This window comes from Mobula birostris, chromosome 16 (genome assembly GCF_030028105.1).
Source record: "Mobula birostris isolate sMobBir1 chromosome 16, sMobBir1.hap1, whole genome shotgun sequence".
NCBI classification, from domain to species: Eukaryota; Metazoa; Chordata; class Chondrichthyes; order Myliobatiformes; family Myliobatidae; genus Mobula; species Mobula birostris.
The window spans coordinates 8103879-8117826 of record NC_092385.1 but is presented as its reverse complement, the minus strand read 5'-3'; the positions used below and the strand labels follow the sequence as shown (position 1 = coordinate 8117826).

Here is a 13948-nt window from a genome sequence, read left to right as displayed (position 1 = left end):
TCATTCCACCGAGATGCAACACAGAGCATCATAGGAAGTCATTCCTGCCTGTGGCCATCAAACTTTACAACTCCTCCCTTGGAGGGTCAGACACCCTGAGCCAATAGGCTGGTCCTGGACTATTTCCTGGCATAATTTTCATATTACTATTTAATTATTTATGGTGCAACTGTAACGAAAACCAATTTCCTCCGGGATCAATAAAGTATGACTCTATGACGAAATGTTGTCTTGTGGTACTGCTTTTGTGTCATATTGGTATGAAAATGTGAATAAATTACAGATAAAACACATTTAGGAAGCCCTCTGGAACTCATCCCTATTTTCTTTATTGAAATAATTATTCACATTATGTATCGACTTCGAGGAACGTATCCCTGGCACATAACTAGGATAAGGTGTATTTTCTAAATGGAGAGAAAATTCAAAAATCTGACGAGACTTGGGAGTTCTCAGGCACGATTCCCTAAAGGTTAACTTGCAGGGTGAGTCAGTGGAAAGGGTCCAGGTTCATGAGAATCATCCTGGGAATGAAAGGGTTAACATAGGAGCTGAATATGATGACTCCGGGCCTGTACTCACTGGAGTTTAGAAGAATGAGGGCGATCGCATTGAAACCTATCGGATAATGAAAGGCCTTGATAGAGTGGATGTGGAGAGGATGTGTCCTTAGTGGGAGAGTCTAGGACCAGAGGGCACAGTCTCCCTTTATTACAGAGATGAGGAATTTCTTTAGCCTGCAAGAGGGGAATCTGTGGAATTCATTGCACCGATCACTGTGGATACCAAATCATTAGGTATATTTAAAGAAGAGATTGATAAATTCTTGATTAGTAAGAGCGTTAAAGGAGATTGGGATTGAGAGAGAAAGTAAATCAGCCATGATGGAATGACACAATAAGTGGCCTAGGTATACTCTCTTGTGGTGTTAGGCCGTAGCGTTACACCACCCCAACATAACACAGTTTGCAAACTTTAAGGATAACGCCATACATCTCAACGGCAGCAAAACAAAATCTCAGGTATTCAAGCAATGGCAAATCTTACAAAAGTGATCAGATACTTCTCACATAAGCAGGACCCCTTGTTCCCCAGCTATAACTCTTAGTAAAAACAAGACAATAACTAAAGTTAATTAAATAAATTTCCAATTGTCTCCTTGCATTAAACCTAGAACCAAACACCGCCCACAGGTTTCTTCGATCCCTCTCTCTTTTATAAGGCCTGGATCAAATTCCGCTGATGTGGGAAACACTACTTAAAAACAAAGGTACATTTTTCAAGAAATGGAAAGTTTGGAAGCGCCTATTCTAAGTTGTGCAATACACACAGAATGCTGGAGGAACTCTGAGCAGAGTCCTGAAGGGTCTGGGGTCGAAACACCGACTGTTTATTCATTTCTCTGCCTGACCTGCTGAGTTCCTCCAACGTGTTGTGTGTGCTGCTCTGGATTTCCAGCATCCACAGGCCTTCTCGTGTCTATATTTTAAGCCGTGTCAGTTGCTATTACAGAGGGTTTGTGCTCTGACCACTCACATATACTCACGGCGCCCGACTACGGCTACATCTCATCTCCGGTAAGGGTTTTCTGCACGCCGCTACTTTGTTGTCCTTCCACCCAAGCGCGCTTAAATACGTCACGGAAATGTGCGCCCTGACGCATCGCGTTTCCGACAACACGCACCCTGGCCGCCATGTTGGTGAGGTCAACATCCCTCACCTCTCTCCCCCCGCCCCCCGAATAAAATGTACTCCTGCTTCCCCTCCAATCTATTAAATGAATAAACAGTCAGTTATTTATTCGTTTCAATAGGTGCTGGCTGACTTGCTCCAGCATTTTGTGTATGTTGTATGTAACTTTGTCTTTTCATCTTCTCAGTTTTATCAAATAATACCAACTTACAACTTGAAAGAATCAGACACGAGGAATTCTGCAGATGCTGGAAATTCAAGCACCACACTTCAAAGTTGCTGGTGACCACAGTAGGCCAGGCAGCATCTCTAGGAAGGGGTACAGTCGACATTTCTGACTGAGACCCTTCGTCAGGGCTAATTGAAAGAAGAGCTAGTAAGAGATTTGAAAGTGGGAGGGGGAGATCCAAAATGATAGAAGACAAGAGGGGGAGGGATGGAGTCAAGAGCTGGACAGGTGATTGGCAAAAGGGATATGGTAGGATCATGGGACAGGAGGCCCAGGGAGAAGGAAAGGTGGGGGGGGGGAACCAGAGGATGGGCAAGGGGTATAGTCAGAGGGACAGACGGAAGGGTAGCCTCCAACCTGATGGCATGAACATTGACTTCTCAAACTTCCGCTAATGCCCCACCTCCCCTCATACCCCATCCGTTATTTATATACTCACATTCTTTCTCTCACTCTCCTTTTTCTCCCTCTGTCAGTCTGACCATACCCCTTGCCCACCCTCTGGGTTTCATGCGCAGCATTTCATTGTTTTCTTGAACGCAACCTCCAACACCACAATAACAATATCTGACACTAGATGTGTAACAGCCTAATGTAACATAGTATGGAAATACAAGATAACACTGATGCAGACATGTTTTATACATTTAACAAGGTGCTTTATTAATGTATTGCTTGTGCAAACATTCAAACTTTTGCCCAGTAACTTGTTTCATTGCACATATTAAATACAGCAAAATAATACACAAACACATGGCAAAAGTAAAGGCAAACAAATGAGGTAACAGCAAATTTCACTTTTGCTCAGTAGCAAGCCTTATTGCATTTAGTTGTAGCTGTTGTCCCTTTCATCAGTGAAGAGACTATGGCTGTAGGAAATGTTTCTGGACAAACGCGTACCAAGTGTTTTGTTTGGCAATTTCCTTTTTAGTTTTCCTAGTCTGTAACTAGACAAACGCGCACCAAGTATACCGTTTCCTCTTCGCTTGTTTTCTGTGTGTCCTGTGCATGCCCAGTAGGAGGAGATTCACCCAAATACCCATTTTAAGATGGACGGAGGTATTTTCAAAAACGCCTGGTGTGGACGCCTATCGTTTTTACGCGAAACTGGCGTTTTCAAAATTATCCGGTCTAGTGTGGACATAGCCTGAGTCTGTCCTCTACCCTTTGACCTGTTTGATATGGATAACCCTACCTAGCAAAAACCAAAGCTCTAACTCCGGGTCATTGAGGCACGCAAACCACCACACCATGACAAGGTTGTGGTCCTCTTGGAGTTGAGCCAAATAAAGTAGCAGTTAAATGCCTAACTGAAAAAAAATTCCTTTCTTCCTAAACAAGGTCCATATCCCTCCATTCACTGCAGATGCATGTGCCTATTTAAGAGCCCTTAAACATCTCTGTTATATTTATAACTGTCTCTGTGTAAGGCACGACTTCCCTCCACTAGCCTGCGGGTCACCCTTGGGCAAGGAGTAGCACCTGCTTAGCCCCAGTGAGGGTCACATGAAGTCACAGGAGCAGGTGGTGGATGGTCATATGAGCAGCTGGTGCATATCACAAGTCCTGGTTATGCAACCACTGATGCCAGGCAGACAATCTCTGAATAGTATTGATAATGGCTGGGACAAGATGGGTGACCCCATGACTGCCCAGAAAAAGGCAATGGCTAAGTACTTCTGTGGAAAAATTTGCCAAGAACAATCATGGTCATGGAAAGACCATGATAATCCATGTCATACAACACAACACATAATGAATGAACAAATATCAGGTCTCCTCTCTGCCTCCGCCTCTCCGGAAAAAAAAACAATCTTGGTTTGTCTAAACTTCCTGTATAGCACGTGCCCTCTAATCCAAGCAACTTCCTGGTAAACCTCTTCTGCTCCCTCCCCATAGTCTCCACCTTCATTCTAAAATGAGGTGACCAGAAATAAATGCAATACTCCACATGTGGCTTAACTAAAGTTTTATATAGCAGCAACATAACTTCATGACTCTCAAAGGTAAGCATGCCATATACCTTTTTACCACCCATATCCTGTGCAGCTACTTTCAGGGAGTTATTGACTATATCTTTCCAGACGTAGACAGTGTTAGGCGTCCTACTACTAACTCTATATCCTCCCTTTACATTTGATCTCCCACAGTGCAAATCTCACACTTGCCCAGATTAAACTGCATCTGCCATTTTACTGCCCATATCTTCAATGGCTTTATATCCTGCTCTATCCTTTTGCATTTTTCTACACTATTCACAATGCCATCAATCATTGTATTGTCAGTGAATTTATCAACACAGCCATCCACGTTTTCACCCAGGTCATTTGTATACAGTATATCACAAAGAGCAGAGGTCCCTGGAGAACACCGCTATTCATGGACCTTTGCAAGATCGCGCTGGCAAGATACAGTGACAATTAGCGGGCAGCAAACAAAACTGCTAACTCTTCTATTAATTCCACTTTTTCTGGACCACAATCACTGCAATCTGCAGCCTGTAATTTCCCTCTGGGAGTTGAGCTTTTTAGCCATCTGTACGACCTGGTGTTTTTGTGGCATCCTGAAGGATTTGGCGAGCTGGACTCTCGAGAATACAGGCACAGCCACAGCGGCCATTGCTGGAGTGGACTTGGGACCGGACTGAAACTTTGGCCTGGATTGAAGCAACGGGGCCTGGACAAAGAACAGAACTATGTTTAGCTGATTTAAGCCCCGGCTCAGATTAAAGAGATCAAGGAGTCGAGGCTGAGTGGGTGTTCAGCTCACTACTCCAAGAGGGTTTACTTGCCTCAGCACTGAACTAGCTGTGGCTGTGGCCTGTAGCCATTCAGCTCCTTGCCCGGCTACAGCGCTGAACTGGCTTCGTGACTGTGGACTCACTTTTGGGGACTTTGCAGTTCATGTTCTGTGTGATTTGCTTACTTTTTTATTGTTTGCATATTTTGTTCTTTTTTCACACACTGGATGATTGATGGTCTTTGTTGTGTGTTTTTTTGGTGGGTTTTATGGTGTTTCTTTATTTTGTGTCGCTTGCAAGAAATGAATGTAAAAGTTGCTTTTGGTATACATACTTCAATAATAAATGTACTTTGAACTTTGACCTCCTGCTAGAGTAAGTCCCATCAACCACTACCTTCCATTTTCCCCATGGGCAAGTAAATTCTGAATCCACATGGCCAAGTCATCATGGATCCCATGAGTCTTAAACCATAAGATATTAAATACATTTGATTGTAGCCTCTCCTTGAATAAAGCTTTACTTCCAAGTGAAGACTTATTTTGTTCCTGCCAATATCATCCAATAACTTCCTGTCGCAAACTTATACTGATGGGTCTGATGTAAGCTGGTTCGTACTGCTCCCCTTTTCCCAATATCCCCACCATTGAGTCCATGCCATCTTTTTACAGGTACCATCAGGCAAGAGACAGAGAAGCCTGAAGTCCCACAAAATCAGCTACTTCCCTTCAGCCGTGCAGTTCTTAAACCAGCAAAAGCCTAATCATGACTGGTTAGCAATACTGTCAAGTTCAAATTTATTGTCATCTGACTGCACATCTATACAGCCAAACGAAACAACATTTCTCCAGACCACAGTGCACCCACAATACACATATCAAACAAAGCACGTAAAACAAAGTATTAGCACAAATAAGTTAATGAAATACAACGCACGTAGTGCTCAGCACAGATAAACTGTAAGCAACTTGCTGTTCTAGTGATGAGACCTCGGTGGTGAAAGGGTATTCATTAGTCTCACAGCCTGAGGGAAGAAGCTGTTACCCAGTCTGGCAGTCCTAGTCCTGATGCTGCTGTACCTTCTTCCTGACAGTAGTGGGTCAGAGATTGTGGGATGGGCAGTAGGGATCCTCAACTATGCTTCAAGCCCTTTATATACAACACTCCCAGTAAATGTCACAAATAGGGCAGAGAGAGACCCTGGTGATCCTCTCAGTTGTTTTTACTGTCCTCCATAGGGTCTTTTGGTCTGATGCCTTGCAGCTTCCATAGCACACAGTGATGCAGCCGGACAGGATGATGGTGCTCCTGTAGAAAGTTGTTAGAATGGGGGTGGGGAGCTTTGCACGCCTCAATCTCCTCAGAAAGTGTAGATGCTGCTGTGCCTTTTTGACCAATGAGGAGGCATTGTGCGTTGAAGTTAGATCATTCCTTATATGCCCACCACGGAACATGGTGATCTTCACTCTCTCCATGACAAAGCCGTTGATGTGCAATGGAAAGTTGTCGACCTGCATCTTCCTGAAGTCCACAATCATCTCTTTTGTCTCTCCACATTGACACCAGGATGTTGTTCTCACACCATCTAACGAACCTCTCTATCTCCTGCCGACTCATCATCATTACTGATGATGCCAACTATTGTTGTACCATCAGGGAGGAGGTACAGGAGCTTGAAGGCACGCACTCAATAATTCTGGAATTGCTTCTTCCCCCTCTGCCATCCGATTTCTGAAAGGATATTGAACCCATGAACATTAAACCTGATTCTGTTTCTGAACTTGCTGATGCAGTTTGAGATGAATCTGGGAGTACAGTCATAAGTCAGCAGCGGAGTTAGCACACAGCCCTGGGGGACATCAGTGCTCAGCATGATGGAATTCAGGTGCTGCTGCCAACTCGGACTGACTGAGGTCTTTCTGGATCTAGTTACAGAAAGGGGTGTTGAGTCCTGACAAGGACAGTTTACCCACCAGCATCTGAGGGACCACCATGTTGAACACCAAGCTGAAGTCAATGAACAACACCCCGGCGCAAGGGGCTTCATTTTGTAGGTGCGACAGGACAGAGTGTAGGGCCGAAGCCATGGCATCATCAGTGGACCAGTTTGAATGGTAGGCAAACTAGAAAGGGTCCAATGTAGCTGGAAGGTCGTATTTTATATGATCCATTACCAGCCGTTCAAAGCACATCATGATTATTGAACTCAGAGCCACTGGACGGTAAACATTTAGGCCAGTTACCATCACTCTCTTGGGGACTGAAGTGATGCTGACTTCCTTGAAGCTTGCAAGGACAGGGGACTGTTTCAAAGAGATATTAAAGAAGTCCGTTAAGACCTCTGTTAGCTAGGTCACACAGTCCCTCAGCATCTGACCAGATATGTTAGCCTGTCCTGGAGCTTTAAGTGGGTTTACCCTTTACTGTGACCACTTTGCATCAAATTGACTTTTTTTTCCTAAATTTGTTCTTTCTTGTAAAAATTGTGTATAATTTATATTTTTCTTGTCACTACTGCTTACATGATGTTCTGAGCCGGTGATAATTCTGCAAGTAAGTTTTCCACTCCACCTGTGTACAGGTTTCCCCCGCCATCCGAAGGTAGAGCGTTCCTATGAAACGGTTCGTAAGCCGGAATATCGTAAAGCGAAGAAGCAATTACCATTTATTTATATGGAAAAAATTTGTGAGCATTCGCAAACCCAAAAATAACCTACCAAATCATGCCAAATAATACATCAAACCCAAAATAACAGTAACATATCGTAAAAGCGGGAATGATATGATAAATACACAGCCTATATAAAGTAGAAATACTTTTCCACAATCATTACTGCACTGTTCTCCATAGCGAAAATCTCACGCAAGCGCTCTCGGCAGAAACACTCTCTCCAGTAACCTTTAAGCTATGAAGCTGCCAAATCAGACCAAATAACATGTAAAAATACACAGCCTATATAAAGTAGAAATAATATATGTACAGTGTAGTATCACTCACCGGAATTGGGAAGACAGCGCAGAGCACACTGATGGTGCATTAGGCTGAGTCATCGGAGGTTGCGGTGGTGCAGTGGCCCCCACCCTCCAGGCCGCCGACCGATACCGATCCGTGAAGCACGCAGCGGTACAGTGGTAGCCAGGATGCACCCAGCACATCTTTAAGAAAAAAGCTGAAATAAACAAGCTAAGAGGAGACACAATTGGCAATTGCCTCTGACCTGGGCCGACATTTACGTGTCAGTGGCACCTAATTAATTAGCTTGTTTATTTCGGCTTTTTTCTTAAAGATGTGCTGGGTGCATCCTGGCTACTGCTGCATTCTCCGTGGCAATGTACTGGTCCGCGGCCTGGGGTTTGGGGTGGTGGGACACTGGGGTGTCATCTCATTGTCGATCAGGGCAGCCTCGATGTCAAAGGTCGAGGTTCGTCATCTGCTGTGGCTTGCTTGACTGCTTAGCCTCGCGCATTTTTAGATCATACAGTTCTTTGTAAGCACTCAAGCCATCCTGCAAATATACCCTATACCGACATACCCTTTCAAAATTAAAGTTGTACTTTATCATTGCAGTGAAAATCTCACGCAGTTGCTTCACGTTCAGTTCCTGGACGACTTCACTTTTGGTCCATTCGCTACTGCATTCGGTTTCAATTGTTATTCTTTTCTCTTCCAATTGCATCAGCTTTTCCTCTATCAGTTCTTGGTCATGGGATGCCAAAACCTCTTCAACATCATGTTCGCCAGCTTCCACAAGCCAAACTCACTTTGTCCTTACTTTGTTCACCACGATCGAAATGCTTAATTATGTCTAGTTTTACGCTAAGCGTAACACCCTTACGAGCTCTTGTAGGCTTTTCCAATACCTTAGAACTCATCTTGCTAACGGCTCCTCACAGGCACGTGTTTAAGCAATGCCGGCTGGAATGCCATTTCAAATCCAGTGGAGGCGCTTGGCTGCTCGGGGCGCACACTGCCTTTTATCGCACGCTGCCTTTTTTCGTAACAGTGAAAACACCTTCTGTTAGCGAAAACAGGTAACTAATGTAGGTCTTTCGTAACGGTGAGGTTTTGTGAAGCGAACGTTCAAAAAGCAGGGGACACCTGTGTACGTGAACTTGTGCCAATGATAATAAACTTGACTTTGACTTCAGAACTTTTTAGTCCACACGAACAACCCAGTTTTAGGCTCCTTATCTAAGAAGGGATGTGTTGACATTGGAGAGCATTCAAAGGACGTTCACAAAAATGATTCTGGGATTTAAAGGCTTCCCACAAATGCACAAAAATGATGTTTGCTGTTTTCTATAGATTTTTTATTGCAAACATGAGAAAATCTGCAGATGCTGGAAATCCAGAGCAACACACAATAAATACTCAGCAGGTCAGGCAGCATCTATGATAGGGAATAAACTGTCGATGTTTTGGGCTGAGATTCTTCTTTAGGACTGGGAAAAAAAGATGAAAAGTCAGAGTAACGTGGGGGGAAGAAAGGAAGATGTACAAGATGAAACCAGGACGGGGGTAGGAATGAAGGAAAGAGCTGGGAAGTTGATTGGCAAAAGAGGTAAAGGGCTGGAGGAGGGGGAAATCCAATAGGAGAGAAGACCATGGAAGAAGGGGAAGGAGGAGAGCCAGAGGGTGTGATGGGTAGGTACGGAAAAAGGTGAGAGTGGGAAACGGGAATGGGGAATGGCTTTCTTTGTGAAATCTCTGGTGCAAGAAAAGCCTGGGTTGTGTGCCTAAGCCAGTCTGCCCAAGCAGCGAGTGGAAATGTATCAGCGTGTGCTGCGGTCTGCTGTGTATAGATACCACAAGTTGCAAAAAAGTGAGAATTGGCACCTCCAGTAAAATGTCTAAACCACGAGATATTCATGTATCTAATATGGGTTTTAAACTGAATGGAAATAGAAGTTTTCACAAGTTACAATATAGAAGCATCATTTCTAGCCTCTGGCTGAATGAGGGATTAATATGGTTCATTCACTTCAATAGGATAGTCTCAAGTAATATGAAATTTGTGATTCTGGATGTATTTGGCTGGAAGGGATGAATTGATAGCTTCCTAACAACAGAATTTGAACATGTATTACAGTCCAAACAAACAACATCCATTGTCTATATTTGGGTGCTAGAGTAAAAAGAACTCTGGAGATATCTAAGATGGTTCACCTTGTCCTGATGAAAGTAGGTATGACATCAAAGCAGTTCATTGTACATAGACTTTTTTTACCCATCAATCATCAGGCTCCTGAAACAGCACTGATAACTTCACTTACCTCAACACTGAACTGATTCCACATATATGGACTCTCTTTCAAGGACTCTAAGCCTCATGTTCTCAATATTATTTATTACTTATTTATATTTTTTGTGAGCTCAAGCTGGTAAAAGCTGAGGTATGGATATAGCCAAGCAAACTCATTTCTCAATTGTTAGGACTTTTCGGACTACTCTAGTGGTGTTCAGTATTTTGGCTTTCTGAAGATTTACACACAGTGCCTATAATAAGTATTCACATCCCCCAGAAGTTTTCATGTTTTATTATTTTACAACATTGAATCACAGTGGATTTAATTTGGCTTTTTTGACACTGATCAACAGAAAATGGCTCTTTCATGTCAAAGTGAAAACAGATCTCTACAAAGCGATCTAAAGTAATACTGTTCATGTTCCATAGTCTTTCAATTTCCTCTTTCAGTTTAGCACATTTCCAGTGTTTTTCACTTATTGATCTCTGTATGCTACGTGTATTTGGAATGGCTTTATCTATTAAGTAAGTTGCTCTTGCGTGTTTATCCTGTAATATTATATACATTATTATTATTATGTAGTTGTACAGTTTTCCTTCTTTTTCACATTGGTTGGTTGTCTGTCATTTTGTGTAGTTTTTCATTGATACTGTTGTATTTTTTGTTCTACTGAAATGCTCACAAAAATGAATTTCAGGGTAGTATGCTGTGATGAATTGTAAATGTACCTTGATAATAAATTTACTTTGACTTCCTACTGCTGTTCCCTAAATTTGGAGGAGTGTCCTATTTAGATTTACCACACTGCCGTTGTGATATATGCACCTACTGATAATACAAAATCTTTCCACTATCCATAAGGTACAAGTCTGTAGTCAAAAGTCAGATGCAGTATGCTCCCCTTGGGTTGGATGAGTGCTGACCAATCAATTCTCGAGAAGTTCAATAACAACCAGGTCAGGCAGCTCTTAGGACCCCATCTAACCCCATCATGATAAGACACCTAGATACAGTGGGTAGCTAGACTTTTCCCAGGGAAAAAATAGCTATTGTAAAGGGAGAGAATACTAAGAAGGTGGTGGGGTGGAGTTACATCTCTACCAAAGGAGGTGTAAGACACTCCTTCCCTCTGCTAGCCTGCAAGTCACCCTTGGGCAAGGTGTAGCACCTGCTTAGCAACCCCCCCACCCCCCGATCAGGGTTACGTGAAGCCGTGGGAGCAGGTGGTGGATGGTCATATGAACAGCTGGTGCATATCGTAAGTCCTGGTATGTGACCACTGACACCAGGCAGACAATCTCTGAAGAGTACTGAGAATAGCTGGAGTCACCAGTGTTGTAAACATATTGCCCAGAAGAAATCAGCAGCAAACCACTTCTGTAGAAAAAATTGCCAAGAATAACCATGGTCATGGAAAGACCATGATCCCCTTCATCATACAACACATAATGATGATCATGAGGATAATTTTAAGGTAAGTGGAGGAAAGTATGGGGGGGGGGGGAAGGAATATCAGAGGTACGTTCTTCACACAGAGATTGGTGGTTGCATGGAACAACACACTGTTAGGGGTGGTGGTAGAGGCAGATACATTATAGGCACTTAAGAATCTCTTAGATGGGCAGATGGAAGATAGAAAGATGAAGGACTATGGGACAGAAGGGTTAAAAGGTCAGCATGACATTGTAGGCCGAAGGGCCTGTACTGTAATGTATTGTTCTATGGTCCAAACATGCCATCCCTCCACTATCACTGCACTGTGCTGCTCCATGGATTGTCACCTTGTCGCGGTAGAGAGGCTTGTGTGGTTCTGTGATCCCCAGAGCAATGCCGTCTGGAGTTATGGTCGAGGGTGAGGTCCCTGACAAAGAACAATCCAACCAAGACCTCAATGGTGGAACAGACAGACGAAGTTACTTCGAACTCAACGGCTGTGAAGGCAGATGAAGGCTGCACCAAATCCATCAGCTCCAACCGCCATGGTTACCACGCCATTGGAATCAGTTGGTTGATTTGTGAAGTATCGTGTGCTGCTTGGAGTGCAACATCAAGTACACGTTAAACAAATACACGCACAGGCGTCTTCGCTCTGTGGGCCACTTCTTCAGAACGAAGACCATCATCCTCGACCTCGAGGGATAGCCACGACGACGACTGTGCTGTTATCTAAATGTTGCACCGCAGTTGCAGCATGGAGCATGGTTGAGAGGGATTAAGCTGGTCAAAGAGGCAGGAGGTCGACTTGAACTCAGGAGGTTAACCATCAGAAAGCAAATCTGCTACATAGATCTGAACGAGGATCTGCGTGAGGTATCACTGATGCATCTTGCTTCTATAACCCAAATAGCACAGGTGATCCAGAATTCCCGAGACTAACAAAATAAACTTAACAAGGTTAAACAACTAACGATACTGGTTAAATCACAGTTAACTAATTAAGGTGTTCTCGGCACCTCAGCACTCAGTGCTCTCTGGCTCCCCAAACAGGACTGGAGAGCTCATTGCACTTCGGTTTAAGAGGCGGACAAGAACAGGTAGCTATATAGATTACTGTTCCCATGGCCTTCTTTGTAGATACTGTATATTCTTTATTCACTGTGCATAAGGAATGTTCCAGAGCCATTCTGGGAACGCAGTGGCCATCTGGTTTTTTTGAGGTTCACAGTTTTCCCTTGTTACAGGTTATCAGTAACAACACACAATACTTCATAGCTATTACAACTGACCTCAGAAATGAAGCACACTAGAACGCCTTGAAATAGATCTGGAATTATACATGATGTGTCATACAGTGTATTGATCAGTACCATAGAGTCATAGAAAAGTACAGCACAGAAACAAGCCTTTTGGGCCATCTAGTCCATGCTGAACCATTTGAACTGCCTACTTCCATTGACCATCACCCAGACCCCTACCATCCATGTACCTATCCAAACTTCTCTTAAACGTTGAAATCGAGCTTGCATGCACCACTTGAGCTGGCAGCTTGATCCACACTCCCACGATTTTCTGAATGAAGAAGTTTCCCCTCATTTTCCCCTTGAACTTTCCACCTTTCACCCTTAACCTATGACCTCTAATTCTAGTTAGTCCCACCCAACTTCAGTGGAAACAGCCTGCTTGCATTTACCCTATCTATACCCTCATAATTTTGTACACCTCTATCAAATCACCATGTTCTAAGGAATAAAGTCCTAACCAACTCAGGTCCAGGTCTTGGCAACAACCTTGTAAATTTTCTCTGTACTCTTTCCTGTCGGTCAGTGGACCTGAGTGAGCTACATTTATTCACACTTCTGACAGCTATTTGGCCGCTGCTCAAAACAACTTGGAGGTTTCATACACAAAGTGTTGGAGGAACTCAGCAGATCAGGCAGCATCTATGGAAATGAATAAACAGTCGACATTTCGGGCTGTGGTCTTTCATCAGGACTGGAAAGGAAGGGGGAAGCAGCCAGAACAAGGTGGTGGGAGACGGGAAGGAACACAAACTGGCAGGTGATAGGTGAAACCAGGTGGGTGGGGGAGGGGTAGTGGAGTGAGAAGCTGAGGGGTGATAGGTGGAAAAGGTAAAGGGGTGGAGAAGAAGGAATCTGATAGGAAAGGAGACTGGATCAGGGGAGAAGAGGAAGAAGAAAGGACACCAGGAGAAGAGAAGAGGGGCACCAGAGAGGGGAATTGAAGAAGGGGTAAGTGGCAGAGGAGAAAATGACCAGAATTTGGAGAAATTAACATGAAATTAGGATGAAGGCTACCCAGACAAAATATGAGATGTTGCTCCTTCACCCTGAGAGTGGCCTCATCGTGGCGGCAGAGGCGGACACGAACTGACGTGTTGGAATGGGGAATGGAGATTGGGACTGGAATTAAAATGGAAAACCCTGCTTTCTGTAGATGAAGTGAAGGCGCTTGACAAAGCAGTTCCTCAATCTACGTCAGGTCTGACCAACGTAGAAGAGGCCGCATCAGAAGCACCGAACCCAATAGACGAGCCCAACTGATTCGACTGTGAAGTGTTGCCTCACCTCAAAGGACTGTTT

General features: G+C 43.8%; 1 protein-coding gene across 4 annotated transcripts in view; it reads right to left on the bottom strand.

Annotated features, from left to right (window-relative positions):
- The window catches only part of hmces (5-hydroxymethylcytosine binding, ES cell specific), an 80270-nt gene that overhangs the window by 62379 nt on the left and 3943 nt on the right, over nt 1-13948 (bottom strand). Inside the window, exon 1 of one of the 4 annotated variants that reach the window (XM_072280272.1) lies at nt 1537-1633. The exons of 2 other annotated variants lie outside the window; for them this stretch is intronic. The gene's annotated coding sequence lies outside the window, so the exon portion shown is untranslated. Of the gene's footprint in view, nt 1-1536; nt 1634-13948 lie in introns of those variants that run through there. One more of the 4 variants, XM_072280273.1, reaches the window with a different exon arrangement.